Source organism: Rhinatrema bivittatum, chromosome 1 (assembly GCF_901001135.1).
Source record: "Rhinatrema bivittatum chromosome 1, aRhiBiv1.1, whole genome shotgun sequence".
NCBI classification, from domain to species: domain Eukaryota; kingdom Metazoa; phylum Chordata; class Amphibia; order Gymnophiona; family Rhinatrematidae; genus Rhinatrema; species Rhinatrema bivittatum.
Genome location: NC_042615.1, coordinates 311,150,733 through 311,168,415, shown reverse-complemented (window position 1 = coordinate 311,168,415; position 17,683 = coordinate 311,150,733). Strand labels below are relative to the sequence as shown.

Below are 17,683 nucleotides of genomic sequence, written 5' to 3'. Positions count from 1 at the left end.
CTTCAGCCAGCCTTGCTAGTATCCAGTCCCGCTCTGTTCGTGGGGTAAGAAAAAAGGCAGTATGCTGTGGCAACAGGGGTGGAGCATGCCAGTTCTAACAACATCAGTGAGGCTGCTGGATTGAAATACTGTTGGTTTGGTGTTTCATCTCATTAGGTACCAGGTCTCATGGTTTGGATCTCCTGGATGGATGGGCCCCACTAGACACCAGGGTCTGGGAGTGGCTAGGGTGGGTGAGGGCCATAGAAACCAGGGATTTCATCTATGGAAGGAGGGGTGCAGAGGAGTGGGAATGGGGTTTTGAGAACCGGGGGTGATTTTTTTGAAAAAAGGAGGACTTTGGGAAGAGGGGCAATGCTTCATTGCTTGGCTTTAAAATCTTTTTTTAGACTTTTGCCCTTCCTGGGCCACTTCTAGAGGCAGCAAGGGAATGGGGTGGCCCCCCAAAGTGGAAAAGACTCTGGGAGTCTTTTCCACTTTGGGGGGCCCCCCTGCAGGCCATTTAAGAAGCATCCTGTGGACATCGGGATACACATTAACATCTCGCTGACCCTGGGATCAGTTATCTACAACTCCTGAGTTTTCATTAAAAGAACACAGCTTGCATTTTTTGAGGCAAGCCGAGTTATTTTATTTCCATATAATTGGCTATTAATGAGCTGCTTAGCATGCATTTAAATATTTTATGCATGCAAATCACATGCAAAGCAACTTGTAATAGGGGCAGGTTTTAGGCCTAAATATTATGTAATATCATGAATATCGCATGATATTGCACTATAAACAGCACTTTACTCGCATTAAATACTGTTTTTGCTCATTATACCCGTATTGCTGTTTAGTAAATGAATCTCTTAGTTGGATAAGTAGTGATATTCAAACTTATCTGGTTAAGTTAACCAGATAAGTTAGACCTGCTCAATAGCAGGTCTAAAGTTAGCTGGATAAGACTTTTCTGGCTAACTAGCGATTTATGCAGGTATATTCAGGAGCATAGATGTGCCGCTGAATATCCTGTGTGAGTTAGTCTGATAAGCCTTATCCATTTAATTCACTTAGATGAATATTTCTGAATATCTACTCCATGCAGAATAACTAAATAAATCACTGTATTAAATGGATCTACTCAAGTTATATCACAGGACTCAAGCCATTGCCAATGCACATATACATTCATGATAGATAATCATATAGTACTGCAAAAGGGTCCTTTATATCTTGAGGCTCCTGGCTATTTGTTTTCTGACACAAACTCTAAAACAGAGAACTCGGCACAAATTTAATGCCCATAAATTTTCAAATAATTTTTATTCACAAAAATTTTGTTTAATATTGTTAACTAGAACCTACATGTGCTGACAAACTTCATATATTAAAAACCATCAGGCATAGGGGTGATTTTATGTGAATGAATGGTATGAATGTTTACAGAGTGTTAATGCGTCGTTGATGGTTTTTAATATATGAAGTTTGTCAGCACATGTAGGTTCTAGTTAACAATATTAAACAAAATTTTTGTGAATAAAAATTATTTGAAAATTTATGGGCATTAAATTTGTGCCGAGTTCTCTGTTTTAGAGTTTGTGTTTACATTTAGTAACAGAGATGTACGTACGGTTTATTTGTTTTCTGAGCCACCTTTATGTATCATCATTGAGCCCAAGTCCATTTATCTCATTTTTCCTTTCCTTTTTTGATTTTCTTATTGCAAATAACAATAATGTTGAGAAAAATATAACATATCTTTCAAAGTTCGATGCCAACACAGACCACAAGTGATCCGGTCTGATTTGATATACATCACATACTCTCCCTGGGATTATGAAAGATCATTATGAAAGCAAGTATTTCTGTGTAGTTACCAAAATGGATATGTGAATAAAAGTCTGAAATACATTTGCACTGTTGCTGGTAAGATGCCAGTAAGGGCAGAGCCGGTCACTCCTGTGGGAACCAATAGGAATGTTGTAAGAATGGAGACAGATTTTCTTCTCGGAGGGTCAGGAATTCCTTCCATCCAGAAAAATCTGTGAATAGAAATCACCACTCTGTCAAAAACAGAGCAAATGGTAGTCTGTCTGAGTCAGCACATACTAAGGAAATGGTTTGAATATGAACTGCATTGACTTGTTGTATGCTGAATACTGAAGAGAAAGTCTGGTCACAATGTGAGAGGCAGGGATGGGCAGTAAAATTCTGATAGAGTTATGGCATTTTTAGAGCAGGCTTTTAATATCCTTCCTACCTTCCTTATTGAACGTTTCTGGCCAACTTTGGCAGGATATTCAGCAAGAGCAAGAGGAGGACTCAAAAAATGAAAAACTCCTTTCTGATGGAAAAGCTAGGGAAACACCTTTAGTGACAGACAAAGTCAGGTCACACTTACAATTGAAAGGGGTTTTTAAATGTGTATGGTACCTTTTCAAAATGTGTGCTTGGCAAGTTACAATTCGGGTATAGAAGGTAGGCCCCTGCCCTAGAGCAGGCTTATAATCTAAGGACCTGATTTGCTAAAGCATTTCTCTTATTTTGTGTCTATAGGAAAAGTGCTTAGTAAATGAGGCCCTTAGTTGGTGCCTAGAGGAAGGGAGGGCAAAGTGACTTGCTCCCCAGTCACAAGGAGCATCAGCAGGAGGTGTGGGATTTGAACCCTCACTCCCCTGGTTCAGAGTCCATTGCACTAGTCAATAGCCAATAGGCATATACCTCATCTGTGCCACAGATCATGCTGAGGACAACCTCCATCACCAAACAGTATTTTTAACTTTCTTTCACTGTGTGCATGCAAGCGACATCTGATCTACACAATATATTATGTAATTACTGTGTTCTGAAATACGTAACAGCTGTTTGTATACATATTTTTTTTGTACTTGCTACAGAAGTAAACCATTTTGTGCTTTATTGACTGCTTCTTCTGGATGGTTTATTGTGACTTTTCATGCTTGTGTATTTAACTAGCTAACATCATTTTCCACTACTAGCAAACAAATGGAATATGAAACTGACCATAAAACCCCTAAGATGTCTTCAAAAAAAAAATCTTAAGCTTGCCAAAGAATAAACATTTTATAGATTGTTTGAGGGGAGACAGAGAAAACGTTGCCCTAGTTGTTGTGTCTAAAATCTGATTGCGTGATCTCAGTGGGCAGCTCTCCCAGCTTGGAGGGCCTCTGATGATATAGACGGCGTCCTTGCATTGGCCTCCACTGGCAGTGGCTAGCAAGTGTGTTTTTCCTTAGCAAATTTTCCTAGTATGCTGCCAGCTATGAATGATTTGCTGGAGCCTACTACTTAGGAAAAAAAATGAAAGAGCAAAGTAGTGCACTGCTGATCTTTCCTCGGCATTGCCAGGTCGCCAATCAGGAACCTTTTTCGACTACTTGCAAATTATTTGCTTTTCCCACTGCTGCCATAGGCGAAGGTTGAAGCCTCTGCTGGCTCCACCTTTTTTATGTTAAAGCAAAGAAAGAAAGTTCACCACAGATATCCCTTCAGCCTCTTTCACCAACGGCAGATGTTTTTAGAGCATTGCGCGTGAGTGCCTCACCTTCATAGTACTACTAATTACTACTGAGTGACCTTTGTCTGTCACCTATCTATGTGGGATTTTCAGATCATAGCTGTCTAATCTCTATGAAACATTTTTCATGGACAAATTAAGGTGTCCTCCAATAATAAACACTTTTTAAGAAAAACCTTTGTATGTATTGGATACAAAAACGCACATTGGCTTATAGCTTGTCCAAGAAAATGAGGAACAGCACAACAGTTTTATATTTTGATCCTGCAGCAGGAAGAGTGAGCCCTTTGGTCCACAAAAGAGGGGCTACAAGAGGAACTTTTTGCTCTCCTTCCTGTTGGGTTTTCCAAATCCAAGAAACAAGGGACTGAAACCCAGCCAACTATTTCTCACAGGGGTAGGGAGGGAAGGCAGAGTCTTTGAAAATATAATACTCAGAAAAATTGAATGTAAACTTAAAGGAAAGATTTTGTCTACCAAGAAAATAACATGTCAGTAGTTTCAGTTCTTGTGAGTTACAAAAGAAACATTTAAGGCAGAAAATATTTGTTACAATAGAAAATAGTATTAAAGAACTCTTTTGTTTCCTACATCACCTTTCCTCTTAGGATTCTTTTTCCCTGTCTGGTGCTGGAACCTGCAAATAGGGGTATTAGGTGTTAACTTAATACCTTATTCTGTCTCTGGTATATGTATATATACCAGAGACAGAATAAGAATAGATATATATTTGTGACTCTTTCCTAAGTTAGTTATAAAAGAAAATGACCCTTTCAAAACTTTCTTTCCTCAGTTGTTCAAGCTGAGCCTCAGGTGTGATGCAACAAAGAAAGTAAATATGTTTGATACCAGTAGTAGCACCACAGGACTGTGACTTTATAACGGTGATTTCTGGGAATCTGTGCAGAAGATTTTCCTTACAGAGACCTGGGCATCTCCACCATCCAAGGTGTAGGACAGGGAAGACTCAGGTGGTCCAGGGAGGCCCCTCCAACCCTGGATCCAAAGTGGGGAGAAAGGCAGAGAAAAGTTCAAATCCCTCCCTCTCCCCAGGGGTGAAGACTCCTGAAGGGGGGTCCTGGGTTATCTTAAACCTCTCTTTACTCACAGTGAGTTGGTTCTTTCATTTTCCTTGGGATCCTGGATGGGAGGGGTCCAGGCTGGTGACAGCTGCTCCAGATGTGCTGATGGGTAGAAAGAGGGGCAGCTAAACACTTCCTGCCAGGTCCTTCCACAAAACGTCTCTTTCCCAAAATGATGTAAACACCTGGCACCGGGTCACCCCCTCCCTCTGTCCTCAGGGAGGGTGAGGAAGGGGCAGGTCTTCCCTAATCTATGCAGCCCCCAAAACAGGGTTCCCTATTCCCTGAGCCCAGGTGGAGGGCAGAGTCTCGCCAGCCTTCCTACCCCTGACAATCTGTAAAAAGCCCCCAAATTCCCGATGCTGTGAGAGGTGCAGAGGGCCCAAAGAAACTGGCCTGGGAAGCATGGGCTGGAAAAAGAGCAGCAGGAGTCTGTCTGTAGAGGTAAAAGCGGGTGAGTGCCGTGGGAGGCGGGGAACTCTAGGCTGTTCAGCTTGGAGAAGACACAGCTGAGGGGGGATATGATAGAGGCCTTTAAGATCATGAGAGGTCTTGAATGAGTAAATGTGAATTGGTTATTTACACTTTGGGATAATAGAAAGACTAGGGAGCACTCCATGAAGTTAGCAAGTAGCACATTTAAGACTAATTGGAGAAAATTCTTTTTCACTCAATGCACAATAAAGCTCTGGAATTTGTTGCCAGAGGATGTGGTTAGTGCAGTTAGTGTAGCTGGGTTCAAAAAAGGTTTGGATAATTTCTTGGAGGAGAAGTCCATTAACTGCTATTAATCAAGTTTACTTAGGGAATAGCCACTGCTATTAATTGCATCAGTAGCATGGGATCTTCTTAGTGTTTGGGTAATTGCCAGGTTCTTGTGGCCTGGTTTGGCCTCTGTTGGAAACAGGATGCTGGGCTTGATGGACCCTTGGTCTGACCCAGCATGGAAATTTCTTATGTTCTTATGTTTCCTTATTTTCGCTCCTATGCAGTATATAGATATGTAGCTTTCTCAAATTATTACTATATTGTGTTGGCCAGCAATTTTGTGGTGCACAATGCTTTCACTTAGCTGTCCTGTAATCCTTCCAGACCGGTTCCTATTTTCCTCCCTGCAGCTCTCCCTTTGTCTTTTCCAGGTGATGGATGCAGATGGCTGAAGGTGGACTGTCTCTCCTCCTCTTCTCTTCATCTCCTGGTGCAGGTGTTTGAAGTTCTACCTATCTTTAAATGAATAAAAGCATGTGTTCCCTGAATACACTATCAATAAGGGGTTTAGCGCGTCCAAACCCCGCCAAAACTAATATCACTCATCACATGCAAGTGCACATTGATGAGGTTATTAGCTATTGACCCGGGATATAGAAAAAAAATGTGTGCCCGATCTGCACATTTTACACTTGGAAATTAGCACCTGCCCAAGGGCAGGCACAAAATTTTAAGCAGCCCAAAAAATTGTAGAGAAAAGCAGAAAATACTATTTTTTCTGTGCCTCCGACTTAATATTGTGGCGATCTTAAGTTGGAGGAACCAAAAGTTAAAATTTTTTTTTTTTAAAAATGTGCTGGCGGGTCAGGTTAGGAAAATGGATGCTCAATTTTATGAACGTCCATTTTCCTAACCCATGGCTATGCGCAGATTAGGAAAACAAACACTTGTAAAATTGAGCGTCCATTTTCCAAACCCGCTGACAGCCACCTCTCCTGGGCTTCTGCTGCTAAGGAGGCGCTAGGGGCGCGCTATTGTCCCTAGCTCCTCCTTTTTAGCGCGACCTCTCATTTAAATATGGTATCGCGCGCCCAGGAGATGTGGCTAAGCGCGCGTTAGGAAAGCAGGCGCTTAACAGTAAGCACCCATTTTCTCGCGCACTTTACTGTATCGGCCTGTTTGTGCATTGTATTTGTAAATAATTTTGATTTGATTATCTGTGCTAAGTTTTCTTATTTTTTTTTATATGCCCCTAATTATGTGGCCTGAATGGATAGTTATAATTATTGTAAAGGAGTGGGTACTCCCCTTTGTATTTTTTTTTCTTTTTTCTTCTATTTTTCATCCATTGTAACTTGATGTCATTTTTTTTCCTTGTTGTGTTGTAAAAACATTAAAATAAAGAGTTAAAATAAAGACTTTTAGCTTTCAGCAGTTTGGAGTGAAGAGAGTGGTTTGTGTGATTGGACTGGTGTGCAGAAGAGTCCCAGAGAGAAATAAAACCCTAAGGGCCTTGAGAAAACACTGTCATTCCCTCTCTGTCAGGCCGATACAGTAAAGCGCGGCCGCGATTACCCCGTTTCTAACCCGCTTTGTACCCGCAATTTGGCCGCGTAAGTCCAACCCGCGATTCACTATCCCTTTTAACCCATCCTTACCGCTTCTTTAAATCAATGGGTAACCCTTTCCGCCCGCAGCATGTATTTGATACGTAAATGCTCCGATTTGCTATTCCCTCCCATACAGTAACGTGCGCCCCGACTATCGCCTTTTTAACCTGCAGTTTAGCCACGTCTTTAACCTGCTAAATTACCGCCTACCTTTACCCCTGCGTTAGAGGGTAGGCGGCAAAGTTTGCCCGTGAAATTTCACGGGCAAACTTTCCCCCAGCCCCCGCTCACCTGCCCTGGCCGCGTCCATGGGTGCCGGTCTCCCGTATGGGCCTGCGCTGACAGGGACAGGGACATTGACTCACAAATGTCCCTTCACTTTCTCTTCCAGCATGCCTTCTCCTGCTTTGGCTCACAACCCTTCACTCTCTCCTCCAGCATTCCTTCTTCCGCTTTGGCTCATGTTGTCCCTTCATTTTCTCTTTCAGCATTCCTTCTCCCGCTTCAGCAGCCCGGGGCGGATCGGGCACTCTCCGCGAGGCGGCTTCCAGCAGCCACCGCCGGCGAAGATGCATGAACGCACCGCCTGTACTTCCAATTTGGGCGCTCAAGGCACCTTCGCTGGCTTGAGTGCCCAAATGGGACGTTCAGGCGGTGCGAGCTCATCATGCCAAAAAAATTGCACCGGCAGGCAACTGGAAGATTGCCAGAGCGGCGGAGCCAGGGCCGGGGGGGGGGGGGGGGGCGGGGGGGGGGGCGGGGCGGCAGCTCCCCTACCTTTCCTGCATGCGGGGCAGCTCCGACTCGCCTGCCTGCCTCCCTCTGTTCCGCCGCTCACTGCCTCCCCAGCGCCATCTTGCAGCTTGTGATGTCACCCCTGACCCTTGAGTGCCCAAACCCCGGCGAAGGTGCATGAACGCACGTCCAATTTGGGCGCTCAAGCAGCGAAGGCGCATGAGCGCACGCCGTGCCCTCGGAGGTCCATCTGGGCGCTCAGGTCACGGTGTGCGCTCATGCGCCTTCGCTGCTTGAGCGCCCAAATTGGACGTGCGTTCATGCACCTTGGCCAGTGTTTTGGCGCTCAAGGGTCAGGGGTGACGTCACAAGCTGCAAGATGGCGCTGGGGAGGCAGTGAGCGGCGGAACGGAGGGAGGCAGGCAGGCAGGCGAGCCGGAGCTGCCCCGCATGCAGGAAAGGTAGGGGAGCCGCCGCCCTGCCCCCTCCCACCCCCCCCCGCGCACACCCCCCCCCCCCCCACCCAGCCCTGGCTCCACCGCCCTGGCAATCTTCCAGTTGCCTGCTGGTGCAATTTTTTTGACATGATGAGCTCGCACCGCCTGTACGTCCCATTTGGGCGCTCAAGCCAGCGAAGGTGCCTTGAGCGCCCAAATTGGATGTGCGTTCATGCACCTTCGCCAGCGGGCCTGCTGGAAGCCGCTTTCGCTGCCGGCTGCCCCTGGGAGGCAGGGGAGCCGCGGTGGGCACCTCGGGAGGAGGGGAGAGAGGACTGGGGCTGCTGGAAGCATGCAGTAAGTTTACTTTAGTTACAATTTCTATTTTCTTAATAACATGTCGAGTCGATTTTCGCCCTGCGCCTTGCTTCGGGAGAGGGGAGAGAGGACTGGCAATCCCCGATGCCCGAGCGTAGGAGAATCGTCCATTTCCTGGTACCTGTCATTTCAAATGTCATTTGAAATGACAGGTATCAGCGCACCCAGGATACTGAATAGGCGCTGTATAGCGCTCTATACAGTAAAATGGATTGCGCTTCATGGACGCGCTTTGGACGCGGCTTGCATTTGCATGCCATTTAAATACTGTATCGAGCGGTATGTGATCTGAACTGTGCGCGCGGCAAACGAGGGTGCGCCCGGCACTACCGCACTCTTTCTACCGCGTCCTTACTGTATCAGCCTGTGTGCTGGAACCGTGGGAGGTCATGAGGCCATGTGTAGTCCATGACCCTTGCTCAGTGCCACCATATCCTAACCCTGGCTGTCTTTCACCTAATTTATGCCAATGTTAATCTCTCAGTCTGCTATAGAGCAATTATGTAAACAGGCTTCCAACTACACAAACATTCCTGAACTTTTATGGTGCTGAGAGGAAGGGGATAATTATCTGTCAACAGTAAGCAGAAAGACTTTGATGGCCTCAAATTTTTGCAGGACTAGCCCAAGGGCAATGTTTTCCTGTTCAAGTTAGCCTTTTTAAAAGTGCAGGGGATTATGGCCTGGCAGTGACTCCAATACCTCCTATCCCTCTAACTGCTTCCCCTTTAAGAGGTGACTCAGATGTGTCATGATCCTACTAGCTAGGGGTGAGGCCTGAGACATATGTGAGGGGGAACAGTCATCGATGCCCCCTCATAGCTATGGACCTGCGTCTGACATTCTCCAATGGGAGCTATCTGAAGTGAGTGATTTAACTAAACTCATGATCCCATGTGTTCGGAATTCCTTCCTTCCAGTCTCTTGTCCTGAGAGGGTGGCTGGTGAACCCAAGGGTGGAATTCCCAGACCCTCAGGATCAGGAGAATTGTCCTAGGGTCCAAGAATGGACTTCTGAGATATGCCAAAGAACCAAAGATGAGATCTCAAAAAAGAGGGGGGTTAGTCTCATTCTCCTCATCTGCCTGACAGAGATTTTGTCTGTGTTTTAGAGAAAGAGGTTTTCTTTGTGAGGAGTCAAGAAGGAAGACTGCCTTGCAAGGAGAAGGTCTGACAGGGCTGTTGCTTGAAGAAAAGCATCAACAGATGTTCATCTGAAATGTATCAGGAGGAGTCTTTAGATCCCTTTGGAAAGAAGTCTGTATCCAGTTTACAGGTAACATTGGGGAGGTGCCTAGGGTGTAGAGCTTAATTTGCAGTCAAATTGAGTTAGAACTGTGGAGTGGGGGGGAGGAGGGAGGAGGGAGAGGAGAGGCAGAGTGGGGGAAATGGGACTAGGTGTGACCTGTGTGAGGGGGAGGGGCCAAGGCCAGATGTTATCTCTTTTTCTCCTAAACACATTGAGGTCCAATTTCAGATGCATTTAGATGGTTAACTCAGAAGTTATCTGGCTAAATGAATATTTGGGTACTTAGCCGGCTAGAATTTAGCCATCTTACCGAGTGATTCATCAAGCTACGTTAGGGCTCTAATGCATGTTATATCACATATATTGTGCAAAATACGCAATATTTTGCATCTTCTCGCCCAGATACCCTCCCCATTACATTGACCTTCTTTGCATGCAATTTCAATGCATGAATAATGAAAATACATGCAAAGAAGGTCATTACGAGTCAATTTTATGTAAATATTTTGTTGTGGTCAGCCATGATAAAATATCTACACCTATTTGAAAAATGTTAGATGTGCGGTGGGAGACCTGGGACCTTAACGCAGGTCTCAAAGCTCCCACTGCACATTTAAAGTGGCAGTAAAAAACAAAAAACAAAAAAAAATGGCTGCAACAGGGAGATTGAGTGAGGGTCAGTGCTCATCCTCATTTCAACCTGGGGCAACCAGCCAAGGCAGCCCCATCACCCCCAAAGGTTTAAAGTGAAAAAAATAACCAAGCGGCGACAGCACTGACCTTCCCTTCCCCCTCCCCAAAGCACACAATCACATGTGGCTTTGGTCCCCGATACCACTAACCCCTGGCCCCTGAAGTCCCTCACACAATTTCCCTGCCCCCCCCCCCCAAAAGGCAATCATCACATCCCCCGTGCTCCCAACGGCAATACCCACATCCCCCATCCCCCAGTCCTCCTGACAGGAATCAGCACATCCCCTCATCCCCAGTCCCTCGATGGCAATCAATACATCCCCACTCCCCCTGCCTCCTGACTGCCATCATCACATCTCCCAAGCCCCCGAAGGCCAACACTTAAACCTCTCACTCCCCCCCCAAAAATAAATTTCAGGACTCCCACCCTCGATCCCTGTCCAGAACCCTTCCCTTCCCTTAAATTGGATTCTGTGTCGGGGCCGGTGCACCCTGACTTGACCTTGCCCCAGCCATGTGATTGGAGCAAGGTCAGGTCAGCACCATTCTGAAAAAATGGCATTGACCTGGCCTGGGGCAAGGGGGTACCCTGGGCCGTAATGCTGGGGGGGGGGGGGGGGGGGAGGGGGGTCTCCACTACAAAGCAACAAGGCTTTCTATGACTTGGAGGATTGGGGGAGGGAAGGTTTTGGGGGACCCTATACCCCAACTAAACTTTTTTATCATTGGGGGGTGGGTGGAAGGGGAGAACCTGGCGAGATACATTGAGATCGAAAGGGGTGGGGGAAAAACATTATTGAATTTTTGACAGGGTTGGGGGGAAGCCATCATCGCAGGAACACCTCATTTCTATGTTTAACACTTGGGATGTTGAGGTTGCCTCAAGTGGTGGAGGAGGAGGAGGTCAGCTCTGAATGTTGTACACCTTTTTATATTTTTTATGTTTTTTTTTTCTGCCTCTTTAAGGTGATGGCAGACCCGTGAGTTTGGGCAGATGCCGCATTGTTTCGTCCCAAGGTGGTTTGCTGTGAGAAAAAAACAACAGCCAGAATGTTTTGGAGGGGAGTGGCTCACTATCGCGGCAACAACCAGTCGTGACCGTGGGACCCTTCTTGAGAAAAAACATTGCAGCTTGATGAATCTAGGTCTAACTTTGCTATCCATACAGCGAGTGATTATGGACCTCCTTCTCTCTCTCTCTCTCTCTCTCACACACACACACACACACACACACATAGACACACACACACACACACACACACTCACACACACACACACGCGCGAACACACCCAGTGGAGCAGAAGCAGAGGGGCTGAGAAGCATTCACCTTCTGTCTCTCTGACTTTGGCCATTCTCTCTCATGGCCTCCTCAATCGTGCTAGCAAACTGCACAAAAATTAAGGACATGCAGCTGCTCTCGTCTCAGGGTAAGCAGCTTCAACACACTTTGCTCTGCTTCCTGTGAGGCCTGAGGGGCCAGAAATGATCCATAATACCTCCAGGCCTGCTCTTTTCTGCAAGGGAGCTAGAACTGATTTCCACCACCATCTCTTCCTCCTTAGGTTCCAGAAAAAAGATGGCAGAGGGACTCAATAATAGCTTGTACATAGGTTGTTAAGTGATATTTTAGCCTGCACGTAACATGTTTAGCAATGTACATGCTAACATATTTTTAGCATAGGTTTTAGTGTATAGACCCCTGTGTATCATATTTCTTATATTTTTCTGATCACATTTGAAAAACCAGGTATGATTGCTAATAGTATAATAATAATCCTTTAAAAAATTATAAACCTGCTTTACAAATTTACAGTTTGACTGGTGGAATTTATATATTTGAAGACTGTGATCGTGCTAGACATGTTTTGTCAAGATAATTATGTCTTGAGGGTTTTTTAAAGTCATTTTTCTCAATAACATGTGTACAGAAAACCACATGATTTATAATGTGAACAGTCAGGGAAGTAAAACTCTGGCACCCTTTGTATTTTCCAAAGCATTCCTGCTGTTCTGGATAACCAGTTCAGTCAAATAATTTTACAATGCTGTCAAAACATTTACTTATTCATAACTCATGGTAGTATGGACCATTTATGCTAAATGTGGGTAACTGCTTACAGCATTTTTTTGTTGCCTGAGAATAGGATTTATCCTTTATTTCACTGTATAACAGCAAGAGGCAGTCGGTCAGTCATATTGCTGCACTGTTTTTTTAACCCTGTACACCTCCACCACATAACTGGGAATAGCACTTTGACCACTTCACAAGTTGGATATTAGATTTTTAGATTTAATTAATCACCTTTCCAAATCTGAGCTCAAGACAAGTTATCAGTTCAAGTACAGTTGGTAGGTCCCTTCTTACAATCTAAGGGGCCTATTTTCTAAGCTGCGCTTACAGGTTGATATGTGTTTAACGGGAGATAAAAATGTTAATGCAGAAATAACATGCGAAATGTACAATTTCTACATGTTAATGGTGCGGAGGTGGACCCTTGGCCCGAGGTGGAGTTGGCACTACCCGTGGGGAAAACCCCACGAGTCCCTGCCATCAGGAGGCGGGATCAAATGGGAAGCAGAGGCCGACTGGAGCTTCGCCAATACCAGCCCTCGTTCCCCGCAGGTTGAGGCCTTGGGTACCGGGGCCGGCTGGTCTTAGGCGGGCCTCTGCGTGGTTGATCCCGGAGGGATTGTCCAAGGCAGGGTGCCAGGAAGCAGCGGAGATGCAGGGTTCGAAGGAGCAAAGTGGAAGGCAAGGCCAGGTTCCAGAAGCCCGGACAGACAGATGCAGGCGAGCGATTAGGAACAAGTTAAGTCCGGGCTGGTGAGTAGGCAGGTGCCTAAGAAGGCCAAGTCCTAAGGCAATCAGCTGGAGATGATATCAGGTTCAAGCTGGAGACAGGGCAGGCGGCTGAAGACAAGGTCAGGTCCGAGCAAGGGTCAAAAGCCAAGGAATCCATGCAGAGAATGGTCAGGTACAAGTGAGAGTCAAGCCAGGGAATCCGTCCAGAGGGCAGCGGGAACAGGAAGCTGGAACTGGAACACAAGGACTGGAACAGGAACACGAATGCTGGAACAGGAACAGGTACTGGAACAGGAACACCAACGAAGCAGCAACTAAGCACACAACAGGAAGCATGGAGACCTGTTGCCAAGGCGAAGACTGAATGGTAGAGCCCGCATTATATAGTAAGGCTGAGAGACGTCATCATCTGGGGCTGCAGGAAGGTTTCCTGCCGCGGCCCCTTTAACGTCAACGAAGGTGTGCGCGCGCCTAATGAAGGCAGGCTGGAACGAGGAGATGGCAGCGTCTCCTCTCGATGCACATGGTGAGACCCGACTGGGACCGGAGGAGGCCGCGGAGCTGCCGGAGGAGCCTGGGAACGTAGTAGGTGTGCGAGCGCATAGGCGACTGCCTACCGCTGCTAAGAAGGGAGGGCCATGTCTGGGACCCAGGCGTCGGGGATGAGCAGCCGGGAAATGCAACAGTTAATTCCTGTCCCGTAAACTTGGAGCAATGCAGGTATGGAAATTAGCTGTTTGTATGTAAATGCATGGAAAGCAGCTCATTACTACAGAAACCGAATACTGTGGCTTGGGCTAAACTTTGCAAGCTGTTATTTGGTGAACATTAACTATACCTCAAGAGGTGTAGTTAGCTTTCCCCTGAGATCATTGGAATGATACATGCATTCTGATGCTTCTGGGTTTGGAATTTACAGGGATCCCACAGCCCCAGAGAAGTCCCTCCCCCCACCAGAGTGTCTAAAAAATCCCTAGGGGTGGGGAGTTTATGTTTTCTGGACCAGATATTGGTGGATGGTCATTTTAAGAGTTTTCTGTTGCACCTGGAGGTGGACCCATGTCCTGAGGCAGTGATGAGCGGCTCCCTGGTCGGGCCCAGGCAGTACCTACCACCAGGAGGCGGAGCACAGGAGGAGACAGAGGCTAGCTGGAGCTTTACCATTGAAAGCCCGAGGACCTCCGGGTGGAGCCCTTGGGGACCTGGGCCGCTTGGACTTAGGTGGGCCTTGCAGGGTCTCCCAGAAAGGAAGTATAGAGGTGTGCCCACCAGGATCAAGGGTGCGCGGTCGATGTCAAGACTGGAGGCTTGGGGAATCAAGGAAGGCCAGAACAGTGTCTGCGATGACAAGGCTAGGAACAGGACCAGGCTCAAGGAGGTGTGGTCAGTGATAGCAGGGGTCAAGTTCCAAAGGTCAGTCCGAGAGTAGTAGGCCAAAGCAGGGGTCAAGTTCCAAAGGTCAGTCCAAGAGTAGTCAGCCAAAGCAGGGATCAGGCTCTAGAGGTCAGTCCAAGAGTAGTCAGACAAAGCAGGGGTCAGGTTCCAGAGGTCAGACGTGGTCAAGGAGGCAGGCAAAGGTTAGAATCCGGGCAGCGATCAACGTAGTCAAGAGCAGGCAGAGGTCAGTATCCGGGCAGCGATCAGTGTAGTCAAGAACGGGCAGGAACGGGGCCGACACCACGGAGGACGCCGAGCCTCGCCATGAGAACTGGTGCTCTGAGGAAGGCCGGGCAACCACCGCCACGGGATGTGAAGCCTCGAGGAGCTAGCCACAGCCACGGGAGAGGCCAACCCAGAACCTGCAGAGGAGTTGGGAAGGTGAGCAGGCACGTGTGGGGGCCGAGCGCGACAGGGCGCTCAACATTTTCTAGATGTGCAAGCTGAGTTTCACATTGCTGAACACACAAATTACGTTTTTTTCAAATTACAAAAGGCTGTGGAGTGTCATTTGGAAAACACTGGACCGTTGCGCTCCTGCTCTGGTCTAGAATCTGGCATTAATTTCGGCCAGCACCGAGAAAGTGTACAGAAAAGCAGAAAAAAATGCTTTTCTGTACCCCCTCCGACTTAATATCATAGCAATATTAAGTTGGAGGCCCCAAAAATAAAAAAAAATCAAAAATTGAAAAAAAAAATTAAAAATCTGCCTGCGGCCCACGGGTTGGAAGACAGACGCTCAATTTAACCGGCATTTGTTTTCCGAACCCGTGGCTGTCAGCGAGTTAGAGAACCGACGACGGTAAAATTGAGCGTCGGCTGTCAAACCCGCTGACAGCCGCCGCTTCTGTCAAAAAGGAGGCGCTAGGGTCGCGCTAGTGTCCGTAGCGCCTCCTTTTACCGTGGGCCCTAATTTGCATATGATACTGAATCGCGCTCCCAGGACACTGGCCTGTGCATGTGTCGGGAGAGCGGGCGCTCACCGGCTCTCCCGCGACTTTTACTGTATCGGCCCGATTGTGAGATGGCAGAAAGAACCAAAGATCTGGGGCGTTAGTTCAATAGTCCTGGAACTATGTGGCCCCTTTATTCAGTCTACAAAATGAAAAAGGGGGCTACCTTTTGATTTGTTGGTTTAGGAAGGCACTAGTGCTCCATTTCCATGGTTATGTGCTACCAAGAAGGTAATAGTATTGCAGACCTGTACTCCTTGCACCATCTGTGGTTTCTTGCTAATTCTTTCATCTTGGTAACAAGCACTGATACATGCCCAGTAGTTACTGCTACAGTTGTGTACCAGAAAATGCTGATTGACGTCGTCGTCCCCCCCCCCCCACCGTTCACTCCTTCCTCCTTTGCTTGGATTCTTCCTTTCCACCTTCAGTTTTCCCTTTCTTCTTTTTTTTTGTCTTTCCCTTTCCTTTTCACTAATCCTTCACCTTTTTTTCTACCACATTCAGCACTATTCTCTTTTACCTCCCCACGCTTCTCACCTCCATCAGGTAATTTTGGAACTCCTAAGGTAGATTACCTCCACTGGGGCACTGCTCCAGTTATTAGCACAGAGCCCACTGCTCTGCAGACCTGCTGTGGTAAGTGACACCGAGTCACCTGCCCCTGCCTCGATCAGTGGAGTAAAGCGTCCGCACCCTCACTCTTTTCCCAATCAGTGGCATAAGGCTGCTCTCTTCCAGTTGCAGCTCCCAGCTCTTCGCCAACAATAGGCAGACAAGTGTGGATTTCCCAGTAAATGGAGTAGACAACTGCCTACCATCATTGTTTTGTGATGAATAGCCAACTCATTTTGAGAGAGAGCCTCCCATCCAGGCCTGCTGCACTGTGCAGATTCGGAGTGGGACCCCCTCCTCCACCAGCTGTGATTTTGCTGGTGAACCAGCCTGAAGGAGACAGCTAGCTGACCCAATGTCTAAGGGCAGCCTGAAGATGAAATACAACCCTGTACGCAGTGCTTCTTTCAGGCAGGTCAGGCACCATCTCAAGGGAAAGACTCAAAGGGCAAGGGTCCAGCTATAGGCCACCGGCACTACAGAGCTGATCAGGCAGGTGCCCAACCACTCACCAGGATATGGCAGAGGGAGATCTGATTCCAGCTCCTTCACCTGCAGGCTGCGATGATCCAGCAGCACCAGGGCCAGCAAATTGCCCAGCACCCCCAGAGAGAACATGAGAAAGGTGATGGCTGGGTTCTCCCCAGGCTACAGGCTGCTGCCATTCACGCATGTGTCCGCAAAGGTGTGGTTAGGCTAGGAGAGCACCATATTTCCTATGCTGGCTGCCTCCATCGCTGCCACTGTGCACTTTGGTCAGTCGTCCCTACCACTTCTCCTGTTGCCAATGTTCTCACCTCTCCTTCCCGAGGTCTGCGTGGTTCACTGATTAGCTATGTGACCCATGAGGCACTCTGTATCTATAGAGCACTACCTAATTTGAACAGCTGGTCATTGAATCGCATGGGCTGCCAGAGGAAGAGGTTCCTGTGCAGGCCACAGAAGCAGAAAGGATAATGGTGACTTGGTGCCCCAGATACCCAGGCCTGGGTGGGAGTTTCCTGCTTTTGTGTGGGGGAAGTGAGAGATGGACTCCTGAAGCTGGAGATTCCTGCCAAATGTGGGAGATGTAGGAGAACTGTATATCTGCAGATGGACTATATGCTGGACAATAGACCCATTAATTTGAAAAAGTAACATAATGCATATTTTCCCCCAATCTCCAACTTCATAATGTCTCTCAAAATGCCCATTAAAAAAAAAAAGGGCTAACTATAGCCATTTAGTGAAATTAGACAGGGATATTTAGCTGCTCAGCCCTGGGCTATTTTCAAACACTTTGATCTAGCCATAGAGCTGCTTAGTTAGCTGACTAAATTGCTTTCAAAATTGCCCTCTTATAAGCCTTCATTATGGCGTCTTTATTAGTAAATCCATTTTAGGCAATTTTTCATTGGTTCTACTGATAACATGATTTATTAGTTGCAGTTTACACAGTTTTAAAACCACAATTTACTCA

General features: G+C 47.0%; 1 long non-coding RNA gene across 1 annotated transcript; it reads left to right on the top strand.

Annotated features, from left to right (window-relative positions):
- Positions 1 to 8,427: 8,427 nt before the first annotated feature.
- Positions 8,428 to 12,206, top strand: LOC115080598. The gene is made up of 3 exons (XR_003853605.1): positions 8,428 to 8,452; positions 9,586 to 9,749; positions 11,382 to 12,206. It is a non-coding gene; the product is annotated as an uncharacterized LOC115080598 (long non-coding RNA).
- Positions 12,207 to 17,683: the final 5,477 nt, after the last annotated feature.